Below are 21,072 nucleotides of genomic sequence, written 5' to 3' on the forward strand. Positions count from 1 at the left end.
TTAATTACAGAAATTCCTGATTGGCTAAATTCAAAACTGGCGGAAAGAAAAGGAAGTGTTGCCAATCCAAAAATAAATTAAACATAGATCAGTTATGGAAAACGCAGGAATATAAAACTTCTTTAAATTATAATTTCTTTCACGTTGCACCAGAGTGCATGATCATTTTTGAGTAGTGTCATCTGTAGAAAAATGTTCAAACTTCTTGGTGCATTGCAAAACAAAACAAGGAGAAATCCAGTCAGTTTAGGAAACTTTACACCAAAGCAATTACTTAATATTTCAGTGGTGACATCTTCTGATTAAAATTCCAAGTTCGTGTAGTTTCAGCTTCAACTTTTGATCGATAGGGGAGTTCTTAAAGGCGGCTATTTTGAATGAACGGAGTAGAGGTGTACCTCCCGGGACAATTAATATGAGAATTGATTACTTATTGTCGAAAATGACAGTCACCTCCAAGGCAAATTGTTTGAAATGCACCATAATACAAGATTACTCGTTACTTGAGTTACAGAATACAAGGCAGGCTATTTTCCACGAAAAGATACACTGATCAGCCAGAATATTATGATAACCTACCTACTATCAATATAAACCCGTCCAGGCGATAGCAGCGTCACCTGACGAGGAAAGACTGCTAGTCAGACACACGCACGGTGCATGAAGTATCAGTGAGCGTGCTGTCCGTGTGTAGAATGAGGACGGGGGCGATCTATCTGAGTATGACCGAGGGCAGATTTTGATGGCCCGGATGCTCGGTACGAGCATTTCAGAAACTGCACGACTTGTCGGGTGTTCGAGGAGTGCTGTGGTGAGTGTCTTCAACAAGTGCCAAAACCAAGCTGAAACCACGTCCAAACGTCGAGGGATTGGGTGGCCACCTCTCATTACAGAAGACGGACTTCTTAGGCTGGGAAGACTTGTAAAACAGGACAGGCGGCGAACTGTAGCGGAACTAACATCAGACCTTAATGCTTGGCAGAGTACAAGTGTGTTTGAACACACAGTGCACCGAAGACTCTTAAGGATGAACCTCCGCAGCCGACAACCGATGCATGCGTCAATGTTAACACCACGACATCGGCAAATACGACTGAAATGGTCACGTGACCATCGTCACTGGACGCTGGCGCAGTGGAATAGCGTTGCATGGTCTAATGAATCCCGATACCTTCTTTATCATGCCGATGGAAGTGTGCGAATCCGTCGTTTCCAGGGGAACAGCTCCTTGACACCTGTAATGCGGGACGGAGACAAGTTGGCGGCGGCTCAATTATGCTCTGGGGAACATTCACGTGGGCATCCATGGGTCCAGTGGAGCTCGTGCAAGGCACCATGACGGCCGAGAAATATCGTACACTGGTTGCAAACCACGTACACTCTTTCATGACGATCATGTTTCCCAACGGCAGTGGCATCTGCAACAAGATAATGCCCCATATCACAAGGCCAGGTGTGTGATAGAGTGGTTCGCGGAACACAGTGGCAATTTGCAGTGGATGTGCTGGCACCCCAACTCGCCAGATTTTAACCCGATCGAATACGTCTGTGATGTGATTGAACGTGGCGTCAGAGCTCATCGTCCCCCTCCCCCGAATTAACGGGAATTAGTTGACTTGTATGTGCAGATGTGGTGCCAACTCCCTCCAGCGACCTACCAAGGTCTCATTGCTTCCATGCCAAGACGCGTCGCCGCTGATATCCGTGCCAGAAGTGGACATATCGGCTATTAGGTAGGTGGTCATAATGTTGTGGCTGATTAGTGTAAATTTTTCTAATGTTTGAGAATTTAGAAAGGTAGATGTGATGTATTTTTTTGATGGAGGAGCAGCGTGCTAACACCTTACCCGGAGGCTCCGGGTTCGCTTCCCAGAAACTCCAACACTCAGCGTCGGGTGACCAACTAAGGTGCTCTCTGAAAAGGGAAACAGCGGACCCGGTAACGGAAGCAATACGGATGATGATTACGTCATCACGCTGACGACGTGGCACTCCAGTATTTGCAGGCCATATGCTGAACAGCATTCGTCTTAGCACAAATGTGCTCACGCTGGGCATTCCATCCCGCGGACGCCCAACACTGTAATCGGGCGGGCTGGCAGACGATGAGGGTATGCTATTTAAGCACAGTGAAGTGGCCATGTCACAGACCTTGAAGACTGGGCGAACTTCTCCCAGTCAGTCTCGATCACTGCGGCGATACACGAGTTTGAAATGGAGGTAGAAAATAATGAAAGAAAGAGGGCGGAAATCCACGTCATTTTCAGTTTACATTGTAAGAAATAAGTTATTTACGTTCATTGCAGTTTATGTATGTTGACCGAATATAATGAAGAGTTGGGCATACAACCTCAAATATGTTTATAATGTACGTAATGAATTACAATTTTTCACTAACAAATTTTAAGAGGTGCTTTGGAAACATTTCTAATGTAATACGCAATTGAGATGGATAAGCTGTGGCTTGTGGTTGTTTGGGTTTAAATTATCTAGTAAACTCACCAACAATCCAATCATGCTTACCGGGAATAACAACAGGTAGGTTATTTATTTGAAGGCATACTGTATATCGATCTGATAAATAGAAGAGTTTATTTTACTTCGCACCTACACAGATAGGTCTTACGGCGACGATAGGATAAGAAAGGGCTAGGAGTGGGAAGGAATCGGCCGTGGCCTTAATTAAGGTACAGCCCCAGCATTTGCCTGGTGTTAAAAATTAGAAACCACGGGAAACCATCTTCAGGGCTGCCGACAGTAGGGTTCGAACCCCCTATCTTCCGGATGCAAGCCCATAGCTGCGCGCTCCTAACCGCACGGCGAACTCGCCTGGTTATCTGGTAAATATATTTACATTGTTGTTGTACTTTAATTTTGGATAGTAAACAGCTATGTCCTCTCTCGTGATGAAACTCCCTCTCGCCATTTATAAGCTAGCTGTTATTATCGAACACCTGTTAAATTTTGAATAGTATTTTCAGACATTCATTGAACAGAGAAAGTCACACAACACTACGACAATGTGCAAAATCAAGCAGTAAATTTATTGAATTCTGTAATTATATTACTTCTTGCATAATGAATAACAGGAATTTTACTTTTTTTTTAAATGGTAATACTGTCATGTCCATCCAAGGAATTGTAAATCGTAGCTTGTACACTTAAACATTGTACCTTTGTAGACTGTAAGACTGTCAGTTTTCTTTGAATGAATATAATAATATAAAAGCGACTGTTTACATCGAGCGCAGGATAAATCAATCCGGAATACCTTGAAAAGGTCACGTGTTTTTTTGTGATTATAGCGCTTTTATTTTAAATACTGCATCCCAATCAGCATTTCGCTGAGTAGTGGAGGAGAGTTTCTTAATGACAATTGAACGTCAATTCTCCCTCCCTTCCATGCAAAGTGTGTCCGCTTTCACGCTTCACTGCGACGAATGCTTGTTACGTAAGCTGCCCGCATTTACTGTCACGCCAGACCGGCCGCACTGGGCTAGCCTCAACAGGCGCCAGCTGAGCACCTCTGTCTTAGCAGATCAACGGCTTTGATGGCTTATATGCGCCATGGGTCTGTATCGATGTGATACTTCAATACAGTCTTCAAAGTGTAACACATCTAAAAGTATGCAGTTCACAAACTGAACAATGTACGTTACCGAAAGTGAGAGGAAAGCGCACTATTGTTAAACAATAAATAACAAATTACAAAAGTACCCTAATAACGTTTTCATGCAGCAAACTTGTTTTGTAACTACAATACAGAATCCAATACAAAATTGCCTACAGTATTTGTCATTTCTAGAACCTCGGTGGCTCACGTGGCAGCGCGCCGGCCTCTCACCGCTGGATACCGTGGTTCATATCCCGGTCACTCCATGTGAGATTTGTGCTGGATAAAGCGAAGGAGGGGCAGGTGTTTCTCCGGCTACTCCGGTTTTCCATGTTATCTTTCATTTCAGCAGAACTCTCCATTAATATTTCATTTAATTTGTCAGTCATATCTCATTGTCCCAGAGGAGTGCGACAGTCTTCGGCAGCCGGCACATTTCCTATCCTCGCCGCTAGATGGGGGCTTCATTCATTCCATTCCTGGCCCGGTCGAATGACTGGAAACAGGCTGCGGATTTTCACTTGTCATTTCTATTTTATAGTTCGATTTCTATTAGAACTACAATATACAAGAATTTAGTTAACAATATACCGTGCTGCATTTGGATTCTGTTCCGCAAAATGCAAGTTTTTAAAGATTTTAAAGCAAAAAACCATGGTTAAATTCTTTCTTTATTTGCACGTAGAACATTTTTCCCTCTAGGACCTAACACGGATTATATTCGTATTATACGAATTTTCAGATTTGCAGGGTTCGTATTACTGGTTTTCTACGTACTGCAGGTCACAAATTTGATATTTCTATCGCATCAAAGGAAATCAAGTTTGTTGTATGTTTTCTTTATAATAATATGGATGAGGAGGGAAGGAAGGAGTGGGAGGAGGGCACGCAGCACCTACCATATATAAGAAACTGCATGTTAATGTGATGTAAAATAACATGTTCTGACTGACTGACTGACTGACTGACTGACTGACTGACTGACTGACTGATCATCGTAGAGCAAAAACTACAGTAGTATGGAAGGCTTCTCGGATATTCCGTCGCTAAGGTGGTGAAAGGGGGGATGAATTGTTTAAATAACTATATCAATATTTCAGTAACTTAACAGTTTACACACGTGAAAATTGGAATATGGAATCTCCTTTAAAAATAAAGAAACACGTGTTTTTTGTTTTGAGGAAATCCACTTAACGGGAGAGAAAAGAAGGGAATTGGTACATGAAGTCTCCTTTAAAAATAATGAAACGCGTATGTTTTGTTTTCGGGAAATCCACTTGATGGGGATGAATAGAAGTGAAAAATTTGATGAATTTCTAAAATGAGTATATCTCAAAATCTTAGTATGTTACAGACGTAAAAATTGGTATTTGGATACTCCTTTGAAAGTAAAGAACCACGTATTGTTTTTGTTTTAGGTAAATCCACTTAAGAAGGGAGTCAAATGGGCTGAAAAAGTGGTCAAATCGTTTTGTATGAGGGTACTTATATCTCAAAAACTGGAGGATGTTACAGACGTGAAAATTTATATTTGAAATCTCCTTTAAAAGTAAAGAAACGCGTATTTTTTGTTTGCGGAAATTCCCTTGTCATTTCTATTTTATAGTTCGAATTCTATTAGAACTACAATACACAAGAATTTAATTAACAATATACCGTACTGCATTTGGATTCTGTTCCGCAAAATGTTTGGAATATTCTTTACAAATAAAGAAACGCGTACTATTTTGTTTTCGAAAAATCCACTGAAGGAGGGTGAAAAGGGCACTTTTAAAATGAGTATATGTCAAAATTTTAAATTGTTACTGACGTGTAAATTGGTATTTGGAATACCCTTTCAAAATAAAGAAACGCGTAATTTTTGTTCGGAAAATTCTCTTAAGGGGGTAAAAAGAAGTTGAAATATTTTTATGAGGATACTTATACGAGGTGTGTTAAAAAAAAGACCGAACTTTGTAAATTGCGCGCAAACCGCAACATTGAGCGAGTTATGACTGTGGCGGCGCCTAGCGGCAACTTCTGACAACAGACCGCTGCTTTCCGCATTCCATTGCCTGCATTATCAGTTGAGTTAGAGCCTCTGAAGTGATTGCGTGTGTCACATGTTCGTCGAATTCTATAATGAAACAGCTTGAGGAACAACGCGTGTGCGTGAAGTTCTGCTTCAAAGTTGGGAAAACGTTTGTGGAAACACTGGAGATGAGACGTGGGTGTACGGTTACGATGTCGAAACCAAAAGGCAATCATCACAGTGGGTGGGGAAAGGTTCTCCTCGACCGAAAAAAGCACGAATGAGTCGTTCAAACATCAAGGTGATGCTGATTGTGTTTTTTGATTGGAAAGGCATTGTCAGACTTTTTCTTATTCCCCAAATTGAAAACCACCTTGAAAGGATATCGTTTCCAAGACATTGAAGAGATCAAGGAGAATGCGACGAGGCAACTTCGCGCCATCAAAGAAAGTGCATTCCAGGAAGCATTCCAAAAGTGGAAGAAACGTTGGCAACACGCTGTTGATAGTGCAGGGGACTATTTTGAAGGGGACAGTCTGTGAAATGATGTAAGCTACATAATAACGTTTTTCTAGCCACAGTTCGGTCTTTTTTTGAACACACCTCGTATCTCAGAAACCGAACATGTTACAGTAGTGAAAATTGATATTTGGAATCTCGTTCAAAAATAAAGAAACACTTATTTTTTGTTTTAGGAAAATCCACTTAAGGAGTGTTGACGAAGTCCGGAAGTTGGGTTGAATTATTTTTATGAGAATAACGTACGGTACTTATATCCCAAAAACTGAAGGTGTTACAGATAAGAACGTTGGTATTTGGAATCTCCTTTAAAAATAAAGAAATTCGTATTTTTTCGGAAAATTCACTTAAGGAGGGTTGAATAAGACCGAAAAATGGGTTTAATACTTTGTATGAGGGTAGTTATATCTCAAAAACTGAAGATATTACAGACGTGAAGATTGGTATTTATAATCTCCTTTAAAAATAAAGAAACACGTATTTTTTGTTTTAGGAAAATCCACTTAAGGAGTGTTGATGAAGTCCGAAAGTTGGGTTGAATTATTTTTATGAGAATAACGTACGGTACTTATATCCTCAAAACTGAAGGTGTTACAGATAGGAACGTTGGTATTTGGAATCTCCTTTAAAAATAAAGAAACTCGTATTTTTTCGGAAAATTCACTTAAGGAGGGGTGAATAAGACCGAAAAATGGGTTTAATACTTTGTATGAGGGTAGTTATATCTCAAAAACTGAAGATATTACAGACGTGAAGATTGGCATTTGGAATCTCTTTTAAAATTAAAGAAACACGAATATTTTTCTTTTCGGAAAGCCCACTTAAGGGCGGGGGAGAAGGGGTAGAAGTAAAGAAGGCGTTGGATATCTTTTAAGAGGATACATACCAGGTGTATGCATAAGTCCTTTTCCGGTTTCACAAACAGATGGCGCCAGCGAACAGTACGCAGCGTATGAATGTGACACGTGAGTTTTTTCGTCTGACATTAACCTATCGACACATACAAGCTGAGTCCGCCAAACACTAGCGGCTGTGGTGTATCGTTCAGTGATCGTGTCGACGTTTGTGCCTGAAAAAGAATATTTGCGGCACGTATTGCTTTTATTATTAATCAAAACAAAAAGTATGTGGAAAGTTATCGTTTGATGATAGAAACATGTGGTGAATACGCTCCATCGATTAGAACATGTGAGACATGATTTCGACAATTTAAACGGGGTGATTTCAAGACGGGCAATTGCAGGCGTCACTGGTTGATAACCCAACTCAAACTCAACAGCAATAGGCACAAGCATTAAATGTGTCACAAGAAACAATCAGCAGACGTTTACGAGCAATGGGGAAGATCAGTAAACTCGGTAAATAGATCCCACAAGATTTGAATGAACGGCAAATGGAAAATCGCAATGTCCCTTGTGAAATGCTGCTTCATCGCCACGAAAGAAAATCATTCTGTACCGAATTGTGACGGGTGACGAAAATTGGATTTAATTTGAAAACCAAAGCAGAGAAAATCGTGGCTAACACCTGGCGAAGCCGGTCCTTCAACACCAAGGCCAAATCGCTTCGGCAAGAAGACCATGCTTTTTGTCGGGTGGGACCAGAGTGGTATTGTGTATGATGAACTCTTGAAGCGCGGCGAAACAGTTAATGCACAACGCTATCGCCAACAAATGATTAATTAAGTCACGCATTGATCGAAAGACGACCGAAATGGGCCAGAAGACATGGCAAAGTGATCTTGTTACACGAACAATGCGCGGTCTCCCATAGCAAAACCTGTGGAAGACACCTTGAAATTGCTTGGATGGGACATCCTTTCGCACCCGCCGTACTGCCCCGACCTGGCGCTATCTGATTATCACCTCTTCGCATCAATGGGGCACGCGCTCGCAGAGCAGCACTTCAGCAATTTCAAGGAAGTTGTAAAATGGTTCGACGAATGGTTTGCTGCAAAAGACGAGTAGTTTTTCTGGCATGGTATTCATAACTTACCTGAAAGATGGGCGAAGTGTGTAGAAGCCGATGGGTAATAAAAACCTACAACCTGTTTTCCAGTCATTGACCGGGTCAGGGATGGAATGAATGAAGCAGATATAGGCTATTAGTACGATGGAGTCGCCACTCCCAAAGTGATTTATTAATGACTGATAGATGCTATGAAATGGGAATGGAGAGTGTTGCTGGAATGAAAGATGACAGGGAAAACCGGAGTAACCGGAGAAAAACCTGTCCCGCCTCCGCTTTGTCCAGCACAAATCTCACATGGAGTGACCGGGATTTGAACCACGGTATCCAGCGGTGAGGGGCCGACGCGCTGCCGTCTGAGCCACGGAGGCTCCCAATGGCTAATATTTTGAATAAACATAAAATGAATTTCCCTTGAAAATTACGTGATTTTCTTACCACAAAAATCGGCAAAAATTTATGTATACACCTGGTATATCCCAAAACTGAATAGGCCTATGTTGCAGACGTAAACATTGGTACTTAGAATATCCTTTAAGAATAAAGAAACACGTATCTTTATTTCGGAAAATTCATATAATGGGGTAAAAGAAGTGAAAAAGGAGTTGAAATATTTTTATGAGGATACTTATATCTCAGAAACCGAAGATGTTACAGTAGTGAAAATTGATATTTGGAATATTCTTTGAAAATAAAGAAACACGTATTTTTTGTTTTTGGAAAATCCACTTAAGGAGGGATGAAAAAGACCGAAAAATTGGTTGAATACTTTTTCTGAGGATACTTATATCTCAAAAACTGAAGATATTACAGACGTGAAAATTTGTGCATGATATCTCCTTTAACCCTGGAATGCTAACCTTCCTTTGACATACGTTAAGGCTAATCATTCGTAAATTTTACGGCCTCTGATTTTGTTTGAAATGAACAAGGCTTTAAAGTTAGAGAACGTTATTTATCTGTTGCGAACTTTCATTTTATTAAATATACTGCATATTGGCGTGATAAAATCTTGTTTAGGTCATCAAAAATTATTTTACACAGTTATTTAGGATTTATCTACATGTTCATGTGATACTAAGATTTTTGACACGTGAAATGTCTACCAGTTCCCTTGAAAATTACGTGTTCGTTTCCGGCTCCATGGCTAAATGGTTAGCGTGCTAGCCTTTGGTCAGAGTCCCGGGTTCTATTCCCGGCAGGGTCGGGAATTTTAACCACCATTGATTAATTTCTCTGCCACGGGGACTGGGTGTATGTGTTGTCTTCATCATCATTTCATTCTCATCACGACGCGCAGGTCGCCTAAGGCCGTCACGTCGAAGGACCTGCACCTGGCGAGCGGGAATATGTCCTCGGACACTCCCGGTACTAAGAGCCATACGCCATTTCATTTGTGTACCATTTGAATTCACAGATTTTTGAAAATCACTTGTATGAACTTTCACTATTCGTTGTTGCACTCTGTACAACAAAGAGCACAATGTTCCGCACAAAATGGCTTCTTGCAGTGAATGTAGTAATTTGTAGTCATTCTTCTCTTCTGGAAGGGATACAAGAAGCATGTTGTTCGTTTATTGGCCACCACAATGTTGAGTTGGTTCACTTCGGCTGCTCTGAGAAATATTAGTTTTTGTTACTTTTGATAGTGTTGGAATTGACATCCTTACAGTTAGCCACGGCATTACCAGCTCTTCGTGTGACTTCAGCATATACGATCTTCTAGAAAGTAATTTGAATTTTTTCCTATGCACATTGTGAATGAAAATAACGAAAGCGGTTATGCATGCAAAATTGAGCACCCCATAAAATATACAGAGTGGCCACCATTTATTTCATCAGCAGAATCATCGGTCAATCTGTTCATACGTCTTCAATTTCGGAGGGTTTCGGAAACTTGTCCTTGCAATGACGAGCCATTGTTCACTAACACAATATTTTACTGTTTTGAGAAGAAATGCGCTCATCAAGCAGTTCATCAGTTGCAAGAAATATTATTGAAATCACATATTAATATCCATAAATGTTTATGTACACTACTGCTGTAACAATTATTTCAATTCCCCCGTCAGGGGAACGTTAAGAGTCCACCTTTCCTGTGTACACGTCAACACTTGTTAACAGTGATGATACATCAGCGCGAGAATTAAAAAGGTATGAAAACGTAAACACACATCACCATGCCTAAACTCGCGTTAAAGCTAATCACTCGTGAAATTTACGATTGCTACTGAGTAACGGTGCATACATATCATTAACTTAAATGAGTACCGTATATCTCAAAAACTGAAGATGTTACAGACGTGATTATTGGTATTTGAAATCTCCTTTAAAAATACACACGTATTTTCTCAGTTTTCAGAAAATCCACCTAAGGGGGTGAAAAGGACTAAAAAGGGTTTGAATCCTTTTTATGGAGATACTGATATCCCAAAAAGTGAAGATGTTACAGACGTTAATATTGGTATATGGAATCTCTTTTAAAGTAAGGAAACACGTATTCTTTTGTTTTTGGAAAATTCACTTAAGGGTGTAAAACGAAGTGAAAAAGGAGTTGAATAATAATAATAATAATAATAATAATAATAATAATAATAATAATAATAATATATCTCAAAAACTAAAGATGTAGCAAACGTAAAAATTGGTGTTTGGAATCTCCTTTGAAAACAAAGAAACACGTATTTTTTGTTGTCGGAAAATCCACTGAAGGGGATGAAAAGAATTTAAAAATCGGGTGAATTTTTAAAATGAGTATACCTGCAGTCTATCTAAAAAATTAAAAATGTTAGAGACGTGGAAATTGGTACTTGTAATCTCCTTTAAAAATAATGAAGCACATCCTTTTTTGTTTTTGGAGAGTCCACTTAAGGTCGGGGAGTGCAAGGGGGTTGAGAAGAAGTGATGAATGAGTTGGAATGTTTTCATGAGGATACGTATATCTCAAAACCTGAAGATGTTACAGACGTGAACACTGGTATTTGGAATCTCGTTTAAAATAAAGAAACATGATTTTTTTATTTCGGAAAATCCACAAGGAGGTGAAAAGGACCGAAAATAGGAGTTAAATACTGTTTATGATAGTTATATCTGAAAAACTGAAGATGTTACAGACGTGAACATTGGTATTTGAATTTCTTTTGATAAATATTTTTCGTTTTTTGGAAATCCGCTTAAGGCAGTTAAAAGAATTGAGGACGTCAATGAATTTTTAAAATCAGTATGTCTCAAAAACTAAAGATGTTACATACATGAAAATTGGTATTTGGAATAACTGTTTAAAACAAAGAAACACGTACTTTTGTTTTCGGAAAATTCACGTAAAGGGAGGGGTGAATGAAGTGATAATGGATTCGATTTTGTTATATGACAATACTTATGTCTCAAAAACTGAATATGATACGGATGTGAAGATTGGTATTTGAAATCTCCTTTGTAAATAAAGAAACTTTTTGGTTTTCGGAAAATCTATTTAAGGGAAGGGGCTAAAAAAGTGAAAATATTTACTTATTTTTTGTGACGATATTTATATCTCAAAAACTGAAGATGTTACAAACATGAAAATTGGTATTTGGAATATATTTTAAAAAATAAAAGAATATGTATTATTGGTTTTCGTGAAATCTACTTAAGGTTGTTAAAAGGGCTGAAGAAAGGGGTTTAATTATTTTTATGGGGATTCTTATACCTCAAAAACTGAAGATGTTATAGAACTGAAAAGTGGTATTTGGAATCTCCTTTAAAAATGAAGAAACGCGTACATTGTATTTTATTTTCGGAAAATCCACTTGGAGATGAGGTAGGACTGAAAAGTGTTGATTTCTATTTATGAGAATACTTATATCTCAGAAACTGAAGATGTTACAGACGTAGAAATTGGTATTTAAAGAATAAACACGATTTTTTGTTTTTTCTTGTTTTCGAGAGAGGCCAGTTTCTCACACGGACAGTTGTGTGTCATATATTCCAGAGTTACCTCTGCCAGTTGCCAGGTCACCTTAGCCCCAAAATGCAATCCACAACCATGATTTACGAAGAGGTACTGGGGATGAAACTAAATTTTTCTGTGAGTTTTTATACTTTAGGAATTTTCAGATAATGTATTATTGCAGTACCGAGGAATGATTATTTTTATCAAAATCCACGCGAGCGAAACCGAGGTTAACAGCTAATAATAATAATAATAATAATAATAATAATAATAATAATAATAATAATAATAATAATAATAATAATAATAATAATAATAATAATAATAATAATAATAATAATAATAATGTGTTGTTGTTGTTGTTGTTGTTGTTGTTTGAGTAATCAGTCCATAGACTGGTTTGATGCAGCTCTCCATGACACCCTATCCCGTGCTAACCTTTTCATTTCTACGTAACTATTGCATCCTACATCTGCTCTAATCTGCTTGTCATATTCATACCTTGGTCCACCCCTACCGTTCTTACCACCTACACTTCCTTCAAAACCAACTGAATAAGTCCTGGGTGTCTTAAGATGTGTCCTATCATTCTATCTCTTCTTCTCGTCAAATTTAGCCAAATCGATCTCCTCTCACCAATTCGATTCAGTATCTCTTCATTCGTGATTCGATCTATCCATCTCACCTTCAGCATTCTTCTGTAGCACCACATTTCAAGAGCATCTATTCTCTTTCTTTCTGAGCTAGTTATCGTCCATGTTTCACTTCCATACAATGTCACGCTCCACACAAAAGTCTTCAAAAACATCTTTCTAATTCCGATATCAATGTTTGAAGTGAGCAAATTTCTTTTCTTAAGAAAGCTCTTCCTTGCGTGTGCTAGTCTGCATTTTATGTCCTCCTTACTTCTGCCATCGTTAGTTATTTTACTACCCAAGTAACAATATTCATCTACTTCCTTTAAGACTTCGTTTCCTAATCTAATATTTCCTACATCACCTGCATTCGTTCGACTGCACTCCATTACTTTTGTTTTGGACTTATTTATTTTCATGTTGTACTCCTTACCCAAGACTTCATCCGTACCATTCAGCAACTTCTCGAGATCTTCTGCAGTCTCAGATAAAATAACAATATCATCGGCAAATCTCAAGGTTTTGATTTCCTCTCCTTGGACTGTGATTCCCTTTCCAAATTTCTCTTTGATTTCCTTTACTGCCTGTTCTATGTAAACATTAAAAAGGAGGGGGGACAAACTGCAGCCTTGCCTCACTCCCTTTTGGATTGCTGCTTCTTTTTCAAAGCCCTCGATTCTTATCACTGCAGACTGATTTATGTACAGATTGTAGATAATTCTTCGTTCTCGGTATCTGATCCCTATCATCTTCAGAATCATAAATAGCTTGGTCCAATGAACATTATCGAATGCCTTTTCTATATCTACGAATGCCATGTACGTGGGCTTGTCCTTCTTGATTCGATACTCTAAGATCAGACGTAAAGTCAGGATTGCTTCACGTGTTCCTACATTTCTTCTGAAGTCAAATTGATCTTCTTCCAACTCAGCGTCAATTTGTTTTTCCATTCTTCTGTAAATAATACGTGTTAAAATTTTGCAGGCATGAGATACTAAACGAATGGTTGCGGTAGTTTTCACACCTGTCAGCACCGGCTTTCTTGGGAATAGGTATAACAACATTCTGCCGAAAATCGGATGGGACTTCTCCTGTCTCATACATCCTGCACACTAAATGAAATAACCTTGCCATGCTGGTTTCTCCTAAGGCAGTCAGTAATTCAGAGGGAATATCATCAGTTCCAGGTGCCTTGTTCCTATTTAGGTCACTCACAGCTCTGTCAAACTCTGACCTCAAAATTGGGTCTCCCATATCATCAGCATCAACAGCCCCTTCATGTTCCAGAACCAAATTATCTACATCGTTACCTTGATACAACTGTTGGATATGCTCCTGCCATCTTTCTGCTTTGTCTTCTTTCCCTAGAAGTGGCTTTCCATCTGAGCTCTTAATATTCATGCACCTAGATTTACTTTCTTCAAAGGTTTCCTTGATTTTCCTGTATGCAGCATCTACCTTTCCCAGGACCATACAGCCTTCAACATCCTTGCGCTTCTCCTTCAGCCATTCTTCCTTAGCTACCTTGCACTTTCTATCCACTTGATTCTTTAATCGCCTGTATTCTTTTCTGCCCTCTTCATTTCTAGCATTCTTGTATTTTCGTCGTTCATCAATCAGGTCTAGTATCTCCTGAGTTATCCACTGATTCTTAGTTGATCTTTTCTTCCTTCCTAACATTTCTTCAGCAGCCCTACTGACTTCATTTTTCACGACTCCCCACTCTTCCTCTATAGTGTTTCCTTCAGCCTTTTCATTTAGTCCTTGTGCAACATGTTCCTTGAAACAATCCCTCACACTCTTTTCTTTCAACTTGTCTAGATCCCATCTTTTTGCATTCTTTCCTTTCTTCAATTTCTTCAACTTCAGATGGCATTTCATGACCAACAAGTTGTGGTCAGAGTCCACGTCTGCTCCTGGGAAAGTTTTGCAATCCAACGCCTGGTTTCTGAATCTCTGCCTAATCATAATGAAGTCTATTTGATACCTTCCAGTGTCTCCAGGTCTCGTCCACGTATACAGCCGTCGTTTGTGGTGTTTGAACCAAGTATTGGCAAGGACTAAATTATGATCAGTGCAGAATTCAACCAGCGGACCTTCTCTTTCGTTCCTTTGTCCCAATCCAAATTCTCCTACTGTACTACCTTCTCTTCCTTGGCCTACCACTGCATTCCAGTCTCCCATCACAATTAGATTCTCGTCACCTTTTACATATTGTATTAAATCTTCTATCTCCTCATATATTCTTTCAATTTCTTCATCATCCGCTGAACTAGTAGGCATATAGACCTGCACTATTGTGGTGGGCATTGGTTTGGTGTCTATCTTGACGACAATAATTCTTTCAGTATGCTGGTCGTAGTAGCTTACCCGCTGCCCTATTTTCTTATTCATTATTAAACCAACTCCTGCATTTCCCCTGTTTGATTTCGTATTGATAATTCGGTAGTCGCCTGACCAAAAATCCTGTTCTTCCTGCCAACGTACTTCACTTATATCAACTACATCTAACTTTAGTCTATCCATCTCCCTTTTCGGATTCTCTAACCTACCACAACGATTCAAACTTCTAACATTCCACGCTCCGACTCGCAGAATGTCAGTATCCATCTTCCTGATGATCGCCCCCTCTCGTGTAGTCCCCACCCGGAGATCCGAATGGGGGACTAGTTTACCTCCGGGATATTTTACCCGGGAGGAAGCCATCATCAGTACATCATTCATACAGAGAGAGCTGCATGTCCTCGGGAGGTAGTTACGGCTGTAGTTTCCCGTTGCTTTCAGCCGTGTAGCAGTATCAACACAGCTAAGCCATGTTGAGTATTATTACAAGGCCGTATCAGTCAGTCATCTAGACTGCCGCCCTTGCAACTACCGAAAGGCTGCTACCCCCCTTTCGATGAACCATTCGTTAGTCTGGTCTCTCAACAGATACCCATCCGATATGGTTGCACCTGCGGCTCGGCTATCTGCATCATTGGGACACGCAAGCCTCCCCACCGCGGCAAGGTCACATGGTTCGCAGAGGAGGAATAATAATAATAATAATAATAATAATAATAATAATAATAATAATAATAATAATAATAATAATAATAGGCCTATTCCGTACACCATCTAAGCTTGATAACAAAATAATATAGCATTGAAATTCTAAGTCTAAAATTATGGCTTTCTAAGGGAAAGAACCAATGGGAAGCAATATCTGCATTGAGAATGCAATATTGGAACAAATCATCTGTTATAAAAAGTTTCTTTCTTCACATGTTAGACCAAGACGCAGCCACTTCCTATACTGTCTATACTCTCCCACGACTACCTGTACTTTTGTTTCCTTCTGGGTGTTTTAATAGAAAATTTTCATCTTGTTGGTATCGAAGGACCTGCTTTATTTTTGGAATCAGAAGTTAACCGCATCTTTACTTATTTTAAGATTCAAAGAAACGCCAATTAATGAATACTAAGCTAAGCAAGAAGAAGCTGAAGAACTGCACAGTTAAGCAAAATAATTTGTAAGTGCATCACGATATTATTCATAATTTTGAGTAAATCGCATTATCCATAAGGTTTACGAGTAGACGCTTCACTGTTACATGTTTGATGTTACACCACACTTCACACTGGTTAAGAAACGATTGACGGAGTTCGGTGTAGGCTGATTCAAGAGCGTGACTGTGACGACTACGAGATCCACAGCTGATAAAATTTGAAGTAGGGTAATCCCCATCACGTGTCAGGCTATTCAGGCGCTTCATTGAGTGATCTGAAACCAGCTCAAAGGTGAACCATAACATTCAAAGCTTGGGAGTACCCTGGAGAAATGGAGGCCAAATGTCCAGGAAATGAGGTCTGTTCAAACAGGAGAAAAGATAATTTTGCGTACAAATTCCGAAAATTTGTAATAATAAAAAGTGTCCATTTAAAAATTTCGCAGAGCCGTATATAACGCGTACATTCGAATCGTACACTGTACATAGCGGGTTGCAAACCGTAAATGTACGGTTGAAAACGCTGATACCAGGACAAATCCTGCACTATGTACTGCGAGACAGATACCTTGGGAGACCCTGGAAGAAATGACAAGGGAACGTAACAGGCCGCTAGGCCCAATACCGGACAGGATGTTGATAATATGTTTAAGGTCTCTTCAACTCTTTCAGAAAAGCGACTGTAGCGTTGAATTTTGGTCTGGGAAAGAGCGCTTTAACGTACCAGTGAATCTTCTGTCCAGTATTCATGAGATAGTGAGGTCGAACCACACTGTCGGCAGCCCTGAAGATGGTTTCTCGTGCTTTCCCATTTTTACACGAGGCAAATGCTGGGGCTGTACCTTAATTAATGCCACGGACACTTCCTTCCCATTACTAGCCCTTTCCTGTTCGTCACCATAAGACTTATCTGTGTCGGTGCGACATAAAGTAATTTGTAAAAATAAAAAAATAACATTCTGATACGTTTCCCTCGCATTCAGTCAATCCTAAATACCAATCTGCTGCGTCAGGGTTTTGATCCCACAATTTGCAACACAGGAGGCGAACACCTGACCAACTGGGGACGGTTAATAACTTATTCTTTAAAAACTAGCTCAGCATTTCAGTTATTGAGATGGATTATTTTCAGTGCCGTATTGAATATGAAGCTATTTGTTTAAATTTCTGATTGGGGCTACTGGTCCATCAATCCAGCAGGCGTTGCATGGGTCTGGTCTTCACAACCCTTGACATTGTTGTGCTTCTCATGTAGACTGTGCAGTATTCGGGAGATCGTGGGTTCGAACCCCACTGTCGGCAGCCCTGAAGATGGTTTTCCATGGTTTCCCATTTTCACACCAGGCAAATGCTGGGGTTGTACCTTAATTAAGGCCACGGCCGCTTCCTCCCCGCTCCTAGCCCTTCCCTGTCCCATCGTCGCCATAAGACCTATCTGTGTCGGTGCGACGTAAAGCAAATAACAAAAAAAAAATGTAGACTGTGCATTAGTGTTTTGTTCGTTTGGTGAACACAGAGCAGGGGTCTAAAACTACAGTCAATGCGATGGTTGTCGTCTCAAGCAGGTGCCTTGTGTCTGAGCTGTTTTGGTAGCAAAGTGAGTAATGGTTGAGGTTTAGGATACGCGTAAATGTATACCGGAAGTATATTTGCAATCAAAACTTCCTCTGTGGTCAGATCTTGCACAGACGTCATATTTAGATCTTAAATTCATTTCCGTTAGGCTATGTGAATATAATCAAGTGACCTAGTCCCACTGGTCAAAAGAGTTTAGTACTGAAGTATGTAAGGTAAGTGGAACATGTCGCTGAATTAGTGAGAAACTTTCTATTAGATATTATTGTTAAAACAAGGCCGTTCATTTTCAAATGGTGTTGTATTTAGGGACTATTTGGTAGTGATTGAAGAATTAACTATATCAGAGTTCTCGCTTTTACTTCATAAATTTTTCTGCTTGCTTTATCCTCCTTATTGACTTTAACGTCAGTCTTGCCAATATTAGTGTTTTTCCTTCAATATGTAAACTTATTACTTCGACTGCGAGATGTCTCTATTTCAGCTTGTGGTACATATCAGCATGTCCTATCGAGAGAGCTGACCGTGCGGTTAAGGGCGCGCGGCTGCGAGCTTGCATTCGGAAGAAACCCCAATGTCGGCAGCCATGAAGATGGCCGTTGTTTCCCATTTTCACACCAGGAAAAATGCTGGGGCTGTACCTTAATTAAGACTGCGGCAGCTTCCTTTCTACTCCTAGGCCTTTCCTATCACATCGTCGCCATAAGACCTATCTGTGTCGGTGCGACGTAAAGCCAATTGTAAAAAAATCAATCAATCAGTATGTCCTTTGTCATATGCACTTAGATGTGGGGAGCTTGTGTGCAGCATGCCAGATGGATGTAAATAATCTAGAAACTTTGATGAGTGATGAGTAATGAGCAGCTTCTTCACTCTCTGTTATTGTTTCTGGACACTGGGCACTGCATTTGCTAAGGGTTTAACATCGCACCAACACATCGAAGGGTTTCGGCGAAGCAAGAATAGGAAAAGGCTAGATTTGGGAAGGTAGTAGCCGTGGCCTTATTTAAGGCACAGCTCCAACATTTGCCTGGTATGAAAATGGGAATAGACGGAAAACCATCTTCTTCCGACGGTGGGATTCGAGCCTACCACCGGGCGAGTTGGCCGTGCGGTTAGGAGCGCGCAGCTGTGAGCTTGCATCCAGGAGATAGCGGGTTCGAACCCCACTGTCGGCAGCCCTGAAGATGGTTTTCCGTGGTTTCCCATTTTCACACCAGGCAATTGCTGGGGCTGCACCTCAGTTAAGGCCACGGCCGCTTCCTTCCCATTCCTAGGCCTTTCCTGTCCCATCGTCGCTGTAAGACCTATCTGTGTCGGTGCGACGTAAAGCAAATAGCGAGCCTACCATCTCCCGAATTCAAGCTCATAGAAATGCGACGCTAACCATGGGACCAACTTTCTCGGTGTATATTGTATTCGGAGAGTTCCAAGTCATTAACGCCTGTCGACGATATTTATGCTCGGCTTTATGGATTTATGAATTTCAGAAAAAAATCCTCTCCAGTCAATTCTTGACTGTTGCACATTAATACATAGGCTATACAGTAAGTCATAACAGGTTGATTTTTCTTCCATTAATCTATATTTCTCCCTCCATTACATTCAGTTAGTGTCAGGAAAGACACTGTAACCTTCTGACCTTCATGTTACTTTTGACTGTCAATTTTAGTACATCCGTCCAGTGTATAGTGTATAGTGACCAAAAATCTCCGGACAACAAAAGCGTGCAGCAACCTACAGAGGTGAAAAATTAAAATCCAAAGCCTGTTTCCAGTCTCGACCGGGTCAGGAATGGAATGAATGAAGCCCCCATTTAGCGACCAGGATAAGAACTGTGCCGGCTGCCGTAGCCTGTTGCACTCCTCTGGGACAATCATTAATGACTGACAGATGAAATGAAATGATATAGGAGAGGTTTGTTGGGATAAAAGGTTACAGGGAAGCCGGAGTACCCGGAGAAAAAACCTGTTCCACCTCGGCTTTGTCCGGCACAAATCTCACATGGCCACAGATGTGTATGTTCCTTAAATCACACACGATCCTCTCCAAGGATTCAACTGAAATTTCATGCGAGTGTGGTCTCATTCCAAACCGTTAACGCACTACTTTGTATTAATTTGCCGCTGTTACCTTGTTTTGAAGTACTTCATACGCTTCAATCATCATTACAAATTTTCAGAGGAAGTTTAAAATACCCGGAGAAAGGATGTTGGCCATACTGCGGAATTGTGAGATCAAATGTGGATTATTGCAGGAAATCAAGGCATTTGTATTGACAATCAGACCACAGTGAGAACTGATAATAGAACGAGTTGTTGGCTCAAAGTAATAACAAAGATTAGATAAGGCTCTAATATTTTGCCCTTATTTTCTATAATATACATGGGTCATTTACTGAAGGGTATAAAATGGCAGGGAGAAACTTGGTTGGATGGAAATACAGTGAACAGTTTTGCCTATGCCGATTACTTGGACTCGGTGCTAGACTTTATTGAATGCTTGGTATCTCATGTAATGGAGCCTGAAATGAGATGGATAAAGTATGATGCGAAAATTAACATTTCCAAGGCTAAGGTGATGTCAGTTGGAAATTATTGAATTTCAGGTTGAGAATACGAAACTGTAACAGGAGGATCATTTTTAAGCAATTGGGTCGCAATGGGAGTGTGCGCAATGAAACCGAATGAAGGTGTAGCAAAGCTAATCCAGTGAGCTCGCAAATTTCCATCAACAGTGCTAAGTAAGGAAGAAGTGAGTATCGGATGAAATTATCCCTTTTGCCAGGCTGAGTGGCTCAGACGGTTGAGGCGCTGGCCTTCTGACCCTAACTTGACAGTTTCGAACCTGACTCAGTCCGGTGGTATTTGAAGGTGCCCAAATACGTCATCCTCGTGTCGGTAGATTTACTGGCACGTAAAAGAACTCCTGCGGTACTAAATTCCGCAACCTCGGCGTCTCCGGAAACCGTAAAAGTAGTTAGTGGGACGTGAAGTCAATAACATTATTAAATTATCTTTTTATTGGTCTGTTTCCAGACTGACTTTGCTTTACTGAAGTGAAAGCTGGATTAACTCGCGATAAACAGATTCATAAACAGTGAGTAATGGACAGGAACATAGCGAGAATGCTTGCTGGAACAAATAGATTCGAACAATGGCAGGAGGGCACTTGGAATGAGGAGATAAAGGATTTTTTTACAAGTTTGCTTTACATTGCACCGACACAGATAGGTCTTGTGGCGAAGATGAGATAGGAAAGAGCTAGGAGAGGGAAGGAAACGACAGTGGCAGTAGCGTAGCGACCGTTTTTGGGGGGCTATATAGTTACAA

The 21,072-nt window shown here is 40.2% G+C and overlaps 1 protein-coding gene across 3 annotated transcripts in view; it reads left to right on the forward strand.

Moving 5' to 3' along the window:
- The first annotated feature begins 17,897 nt into the window (after positions 1 to 17,897).
- Positions 17,898 to 21,072, forward strand: part of LOC136863074 (ninjurin-A) — a 65,723-nt gene continuing 62,548 nt past the window's right edge. For all 3 annotated transcript variants that reach the window (XM_067139406.2, XM_067139407.2, XM_067139408.2), the window contains exon 1: positions 17,898 to 17,955. The gene's annotated coding sequence lies outside the window, so the exon portion shown is untranslated. The remainder of the gene's footprint in view (positions 17,956 to 21,072) is intronic.

This window comes from Anabrus simplex, chromosome 2, assembly GCF_040414725.1.
Source record: "Anabrus simplex isolate iqAnaSimp1 chromosome 2, ASM4041472v1, whole genome shotgun sequence".
Taxonomy (NCBI): Eukaryota; Metazoa; Arthropoda; class Insecta; order Orthoptera; family Tettigoniidae; genus Anabrus; species Anabrus simplex.